At 33.6% G+C, this 8,855-nt stretch overlaps 1 pseudogene; it reads left to right on the top strand.

Moving 5' to 3' along the window:
• The first annotated feature begins 6,051 nt into the window (after nucleotides 1-6,051).
• On the top strand, nucleotides 6,052-7,564 carry LOC142624770 (cytochrome P450 CYP94D108-like; annotated as a pseudogene).
• The last annotated feature ends 1,291 nt before the right edge of the window (nucleotides 7,565-8,855 follow it).

Here is an 8,855-nt window from a genome sequence, read left to right as displayed (position 1 = left end):
AAAAAAAAAATTGCATGGAACTTGAGTTCCATTGAAAACATCGCTATAGGTGTTACCGAACGCCGCTATAGGTATGGAACTCGAACTCCATGAACTCGAGTTCCATGCAATTTTTTTTTTTCTTTCTTTAAGTTTTAGTGCCCCATACTCAATTTTCTACCAATCAAGTTTTTTGATTGAAACTCATTTTTTGATAAAATTGAGTTTCGAAACAGGGGCATAAACCTATATAGTTTGGAAACACGGCATATTGCCAAATATTTTTAAAAATATGGGTAAAATGTCAGAATCCTCGGAATTTGTGCACTTAGAAGGTTGATAACTTGACTTGGCCAATGACATTTAGTTTTTTTTTGTTTTTCTTTGGAAATGATATCATTAGTGAACTTTGAATTTGAAGTGTATAAAATTAAAAAATATATTTTTTGGTGCTCTTTAGGATCTACCTATCTCTTCTCAAATTATAAATTTGTAATTACTATAAGTATTCTTTTTTTTTTTTTTTGCTGAATAAAAAATGGATAGGGAGGCGACTAACGTGGCAATCTTACCTAGGCATGACCATGGTAGCACCCTACTAGGGTGCAGGGGGACCGGTGAGCCATAGCTTCCCCAGCTCCATGAGGGGCACCAGCGATCCTAGGCTGCCAGGAAGGTAACCCCACGCAAGTCCATATTCAGACTCGAACATGGGACCTCACCCTTGGTGCAACTCTTTGTGCATCACCTATTACCACTGGACCACACCACCTCGGTGGTAATTACTATAAGTATTCTAGCTATTAGTTATTAACAAAGTTACATTGAAGATGTCGTTAACATGACTAAAAAGAATTTTAGCCATGCTCAACTGTCAAAATTGTAAGAATAGGGAAAGTTTTATGTTTTTTGGTTTGTTCGTTTTTTCCCCTTCATATGTATAATAGTAAGTTAGCAACAAATAGTTTAATGTGAAAAATACAAGTCAACCCGACCCGACTTATATACAACTTGATTTATCCCACCCGTTTTTAACCTGTTTAAAATGACTAGTTTTTTTTTTACTTGGCCCATTTTAGCCAGTAATGCGATTGATCCAACCCGATCAATTGCCATGTGGCCCATGTCTAATGTTACCTTGTGGCTTGTCATCTTTTACAATCTTCTCAATCCACCATACCAAGCTTAATATGGAAATCTCTCATTGGATGTGGAGATTGAGGGCCTGTTTGGTTTAGAGTTGTTTTGAGTTATATGATCCAAAACTCATAACTGAGTTATCAAAAAACGTGGGACCCACACAATTTTTTTTTTGGCTTGATTTCCTAATTTTGTTTTCATCACTCAAACTCAAAAAAATTTTAGTGAGAGTGATGAAAGCCGAAAACACCAAATTGGTGTTTTCAATTTTTGAGATACATAACTCAGTGGCAGGATTGTAAATTTTTGACCTTTGTGGGACCTAGGGCTTCTGTGTTGTCCCATCTGTTCACTAGAAATGTTTGATATTACCATTGCAAACAACCACAACACCACCACAACAAACCCAGCGCCGATCACACCACCGAAACACCAAAATCAACCCATAAAACCAAACGGCAATCCACACCACTGAAACACCAAAATCAACCGATTCAAGCATCACCGGCCAAACGCCGACCTATAACCGGATCTCCCAACGCCGACCCATAACCCAATCTCCAAACGCCAACCCATAACCGGATCTCCCAATGCCGACCTATAACCCGATCTCCACTGTAACACCACTGAAACACCGATTCAAGCTACACCGTAACCCATAGCCCAATCTCCATCGTAACCTAGCCCCAAAAACCCAATCTCAAACCCGATCTCCACCGTAACCCAACCCCAAAAACCCGATCAATCCACCATCACCAATCCGAACCTAGCAACCACCGAAACAACCCACCACTTTAAACCCAATAACCAACGATTCAAACCAACCAAAAACAGTTGAGAAAGAAACAAAGAAGAGAGAAAAAAAAAATTGAAGATGGGAGAGACAGAGAAAGCTGAGAAAGAAACAGAGAAGAGTGGAAAAATTTTGATAGACAAAAAATTTTGAAGAGGGGAGAGATAGAGAAAGAGAGATAGACAAAAAATTTTGATAGAAAAGAGGGAGAGTCAGAGAAATGAAAGGTGAGAGGATGCGGAGAAGTAAAGGAGGAAGATTTTTTTTTGGTTAAGGAGATGCGGGTAGCAACAGTAGCAACATGGGTTCTGTCAGTGGGTGGGATCCATGGTTTTGGAGAAAAGTTGTAGAGATATTTGACTGAGTTATGAGTCCAAACATGTGTTTTGTAATTTTTGAGTGAAAGTGAGGTTTGAGAACTGAGTTATGAGTTTTAGGTTTGAGTTATGGGTTTTGAAAATTGAATTATGAAACCTGAGATATCACTAAACCAAACGGGCCCTGAATGTTTATGATTGGATGATGGTGGATTTTAGAAGAAATCAAACAGTTTGGATCCGACTTGTTTCATTAATTACTTAAATCCACCTCCGCTTGGAGTTCTCACAAGATTAAAAAATCCCAAACCTCATGTTCTTCTAACCCCTTCCCTTCAAATCTACCATTCCACATCTTCCTATATAAAAAATAAAAAACCCATTCAACATCTCTTAACTAGCGTTGCTATTAGAGAAACTTTCTTTTTGAAGCACATGAAGATTCAGAACAATCTTTTTTTCTTTCGCCTCTATCATTGTTCTTAGATGAAGCTAGTCTTTATACTAAACACATTCTAACACCCAAGCAAAGTACATGACGAGCTACCTCTCTTTTCGTATTTGTTTATGTGGACATGAAGGTATTATTGTTATTTTCATTCTCCAAGAAATCATTACATTGGTTATCATACATATTGAATTGAATTAATTAAAAAGGTGCTATATCATAGGTAAATATTAACCATTAATGAATCATATGATGTGTAAATGCATATTCATATTTTATTAATCAAATCTATTAAATGATATATGAACACGTCAATTTAACTTGAATTTTTGTTAAAATTTGTGCTTTGATTTGTGTCCACATATCATTGGACTTGTTTTTAATACAAAATTATTGAGTGACATGGTTGAGCCCAATAAATGACATGTCCAATTTTTTTTTTCTCATACAAAATTTGGACACACACTTGACGTTTCACTTATGCATTTGCAAATTGCTTATGTAAATTGCGAAAAAAATATTAAATGAAAAAATTATTATCTTCTATTTTTGTTTTTAACTTGAATGCATTGAGAAATATAAAAGGAACAGTTATTGAAACTGAATAACAAGAAAAGATCGTAAAAATTGAAGATGACGAAGATGATGTTAATGATGAGAAGATTTTGTAACATGATGAAGATGGTGATGACATTGACTTGGACTATATCTGCTATTTGAAAATAAATTATTTAGCTTTTTGTTGATTTTTATTTTGTTGAAAGTATATTAAAGTATACTTATATACTTTGAAAAAAAGTAAGAAAATTGTCACAGAAGTTAACATGTACTATATACTTTTCATTTTGAAGATTTATTGGCTAAATGCTAGTTTACGTATTTGACACTTACATGTTGGAAAGCATCTATGGTGCATAATAAAATTATTTATTTTTTGTATTTTTTTTCTATCAAAGATATATATATATATATATATATATATATATATATATATATATATATATATATATATATATATATATATATATATATATTGCTAAATGATTGTTAAACAATTTTATTAAAATTTAAATACTAAAAAATTATTTATTTTTGAGCATAAATAAATGATAAAAATTAATAATTAATTCATTAAAATATTTCCTTAGGTGGAAGGTTAAATGAATGAATTAATAAAAAATTATTTACAGTTGAATATAAATAGATAAATAAATAATTAAATACTAATTCATTTACACATTTGCATAGGTGGAAGATTAAATGAATTAATGATATCTATTTTCTTTTTAACGAAGAGTAACACATAGAACTTAACACTAAAATTACTTTTTTGTCCTAACAATAATAACCAGTAACAACCTGCCACTTATGATTTGTTGTAAAAATATTATAAAAATGTTGTGGACATATCATTTCTCTAACAGATATCACTACTTAAGAGATAATAAGGTGGCACTACAAAAAACGCGCGCTATAGCCGCGTTTTTTAGCCGCGTTTATAAAAAAATGCGGCTATAGCTGAACTATACGGGACATATCATTTCCAAAAACGCGGCTATAGGTCCCCTCTGGCTGCGTTTTCAAACGCAGCTCCAGTGGAATAAATTTTTTTTAAAAGTGGGGCCTGGAGCCGCGTTTGAAAACGCAGCCAGAGGGGGACCTATAGCCGCGTTTTTAAAAACGCGGCTATAGGTCCCCTATCCGAATAAATTTCTAAAAAGGAAGACCTGAGCATGCAGCCAGTGGGGGCCTATAGCCGCGTTTTTGGAAAACGCGGCTATAGGCCCCCCTCTGGCTGTGTTTTAAAAAACGCGGCTCACAAAAAAAAAAAAAAAAAAAAAAAAACTCCCACGTGCCCCTCTCTTTCCCACCTGCATCCTCACCTACCCCACTTTCAGCTATAAGTTCCTTTCTCTTTTTTTTTTTTTTTTTTTTTTCATTCTTCACTCAGCTTCAGGTTCTTCTCTCTTTCCTCTTTCTTTTTTTTTTTTTTTTTTTTCTTCCTTCTTCAATAACTCTTCAGGTTCTTCTTCTTTTTTTTCTTTTTTTTTTTCCTTTTTCTTTCTTCCTTCATTTTTCCAACGTAACTCTTTTTTTTTTTTTTTTTCTTTTTTCCAACGTAACTCTTTTTTTTTCTTTGTTTCTTTGGAGTTCCTGCATCTTTTTTTCTTCTTCACTCCAGCACAACTCTTTTTTGTTTTTTTTTTCTTCATCTCAGACACTAATTTTTCTATAAATCTAGTTTTTTTTTATTTTTTATTTTATGTTTAGTTAGTAAGAAAATGTTGAAAATGCTGAAAATTTTAAATTTGTGCTATTGTATCTCTGATATTGTGCTTATGTTTAAATGAGTTTGTATTCCTGAGCTTGTTTTTTTGTGTTTCTGAGCGTGTACTTGTGTTCCTTGAATGGATTTAGTGTTAGATTTGGGTTGGTTTTGTTGAAGGAAATGAGATTTATGGGTTTGTGATCTTATATTTTGGAGCAAGTTGTGGTTGTATTGTTAGTATGTTGTGTTTGATTTTGAATTTTTGGGGTGTGTTTGTATTGTGTGTATGTTGTGTTTGATTTTGAAATTTTTGGGTTTGTATTTGATTTTGAATTTTCTGGGTTTTCGTTTAATTTTGATTTTTTTTTGTTTGAATTTTGAATTTCTTGAGGCGCAGCAACACCCAGAATTTTTTTTTTTGTTTTTAAAAAAACCTATAGCCGCGTTTTTAAAAACGCGGCTATAGAGCTGAAGCCTATAGCCATGGTTCAAAAACGCGGCTTCAAGTATGGTCTGTAGCCGCGTTTTTAAAAACGCGGCTACAGACCCACAGGGTCTATTGCTGCGCCGCTTAGGCCGCGGTTGTAAACGCGGCCATAGAAAACGCGGCTTCAAGTCCAAAGCCGCGTTTTCGGGGTCTATAGCCGCGTTTTTGAAACGCGGCTATAGACCCCGTTTTTTGTAGTGTGGAAGCTAAATAAAAGAATAAAAATTCTCAAATAATGTGCAAATCACCACTAATTTTGTTGAATCTCTTATTAAGTTTATAAACTAAATTAAGAATACAAATTGTTGTCCCACTTTTTGTGTTCTATTTTAAATGTTGTTTATAATAGTACCTATAAACTATATTAGGAATACAAAGTTTTATTCCACTTTTTGTGTTCCATACTTACCTTATATTAGTATCTAACCTTATAAACAAGTATAAACTATATTAAGATTACAAATTCTTTGTACCATTTTTTATGTTTCATTTTAAACATTGCTTATATCAGTACCTATCCTAATATCAGAAAATAACCTTATAAAACCCAAGTCCTCCCTATACACTGCATTCATTTCTATGGCTTTAAATCTTAGCTCTTTTTCTCTTCCAATATCTATGGAGCTCTTCTCTGTCCAAACGTTCCTCTTCTTATTTCTTCTTTCTCTATATCTCTACTTTTACTTCAACACTTCCACAAAAAAACCCATAAAAAAACCAGGCCCCAAAATATACCCTATTGTTGGAGTTTTACCTGATTTCTGGAAAAATAGGCACCGTTTCCTTGATTGGTTAACTGAAATTCTGAGAGACCGCCCAACAAACACTAATGTAATTTGGAGTCCAATCAAGGGCTATGTCTTCGTCACAGCCAATCCATCCAACGTTGAACACATGCTCAAGACCAACTTCGAAAACTACCCAAAAGGAAATTGTTTCACAACCCTTCTCGAGGACTTTCTTGGCCATGGAATCTTCAACTCCGATGGTGAACTTTGGAAAATCCAAAGAAAAACAGCTAGCTATGAATTCAACACCAAATCTCTCCGCAACTTTATCATGGAAAACGTCACCGTTGAGATCAGTACAAGACTACTTTCCGTTTTAACAAAAGCCTCGGAAACACAACAAGTCTTGGACTTGCAAGACATCTTGGAGCGTTTTGCGTTTGACAATATATGTAAATTGGCTTTCAATTTCGACCCAAGTTGTCTTAGCGTTAATGGAACTGGTGCTTCTGAGTTCATGCGGGCTTTTGAAGAAGCTACAACAATTTGCTCTGAGAGATTCTTGGATGCGTTACCATTTATTGCAAAATTCAAGAAGTTTCTAAATATTGGATCAGAACGAAGGCTAAATCGTCCATGAATTTGCAGACAAGATTATACGATCCAGAATGGGCCAAAAAGTTGATAAAGAAAAAGACCTATTGTCACGTTTTATGTCAAACGAAGAAAATTCACCTGAATTTCTCAGAGATATTGTCGTAAGCCTTATTCTAGCAGGACGTGACACAACTTCGTCTTTGAGTTGGTTCTTTTGGCTCTTATCTTCGCATCCAAACGTGGAACAAAACATATTGAAAGAGCTTGAAACTATACGGGTTCGTTATAGAAAAAACATAGGTGAAACATATAGTTATGACGAGCTTCATGACATGCATTATCTACATGCAGCAATCTCAGAAGCACTAAGACTTTACCCACCTTTACCGGCCGATACCAAAACATGTTTAAACGATGATATAATGCCAGACGGAACTTTTGTTCGGAAGGGTTGGTAGGTGACTTATCACATGTATGGAATGGGGAGGATGGAGAGCATTTGGGGGAAGAATTGTTTAGAGTTTTTGCCTGAAAGATGGATTGAGAATGGAGTGTTTAAGCATGAGAGCCCGTTTCAATTTGCAGTATTTCAAGCCGGGCCGAGAATTTGTCTTGGTAGAGATATGGCTTATATTCAGATGAAGTCCATTGCTGCATCTATGATGGAGAGGTTTGAGATGGAGGTAAAGAGTAAGGGCAAGGTACCTGAGTACTTGTTGGCCTTTACGCTAAGGATGAAATTAGGTGGATTACCATTGAGGGTGAGGAAAAGGTGCATAAATGAGATTAATTGGTGTGAATCATGAATTAAGATTAATTGGATTCTCAATTTTCAGCCAAGTGTCCTATTTAATTTTAAATTTTGTGCCAAGTAAATTATTGAGTGTAAAAATTGAAGAGTTCAAATCCAATTAGATTCTAAATTGGATTTCAATTGGAATCTAATTTTCCACCATGTATTTATCTAAGTTTTATATTTTTGTGGTGAGTGAATTATTGGGTACAAAAACATAAAAGTCTAAAACCAATTAAATTCTAAATGATATAAATATATATATGTAAAATGAGAAATCATTACATATTTTTAAAATATATGGTTTAAATAAAGTGTAAACTAATACTATATATAATTTGAATCGTATAATTATGATTGTTTTTACTTGTATCCATGCATATACATAAGGCTACACACTAGTTCCTTATAAAATAACCGAAGTTTATAGTGTAAAAATAAAAAAATAACTGCATGTAATACCATGATTAGTGGATCATAGAATAGAATAAAAAAAAAAAAAAGGATTGTGGATTAGTGAATCACAGCAAGTAAAGAATTCACACGCCTTTTCTTATGATTAGTGGATCATAGAATAGAATAAAAAAAAAAAAAAGGATTGTGGATTAGTGAATCACAGCAAGTAAAGAATTCACACACCTTTTCTTTCTATAAAATACAAGGATTAACTAGGGATCTTCCTCAAACTAATGGGCCAATACGCAAAATGGCTTACAAAAATCACTTTATCTCATAAATATAAGTTCCAATAACTCCACAATCTTCTTCTGATATTCCTCATAGAGGCTGCAACATTAATTATAGTGACATTTGTATCAAAACAAACTCAAATAATCATTATTTTCGAGTAAATCAAAGGGTCATTTGGAATGGCAGAGGCATATTATATTTTTTGTTGTATTTCCTCTCCTTTTTCCATGCCTGGTAAATTGAAGATAAATAGGTAAAATTTGTTGGGTTTTAACATAACATTAGTCCAAATTATTTGGACTAATGTTATGTTCTCCTACTTTTTGAATAAAGAAACTACATACTATTTAACAAAAATATTTGTCCAAAATTACCATGGTACTAGGAGGGTCTGTGTATACTTAGGCTGCAATAAACTAAAAAGTAAAAAGTCTAGCAACTTTGTTGCACAAATCTACAATAAATGAAAAGTTGTATTAAGTTTATATAAAATGAGAATTCTATGAGACTTACAACACTAGCACTTACAAAAGAATTTAACCTTTATAAATACTAGCAAGACTTATAAACTGAAAACTCACTCACTAGCCTTTCCACTCCCAAAAAAAATAAAA

The sequence above is a fragment of the Castanea sativa genome, chromosome 2 (genome assembly GCF_040712315.1).
Source record: "Castanea sativa cultivar Marrone di Chiusa Pesio chromosome 2, ASM4071231v1".
Taxonomy (NCBI): Eukaryota; Viridiplantae; Streptophyta; class Magnoliopsida; order Fagales; family Fagaceae; genus Castanea; species Castanea sativa.
The sequence above is the reverse complement of the archived record's forward strand: the minus strand, read 5'-3'. Positions and strand labels throughout refer to the sequence as shown.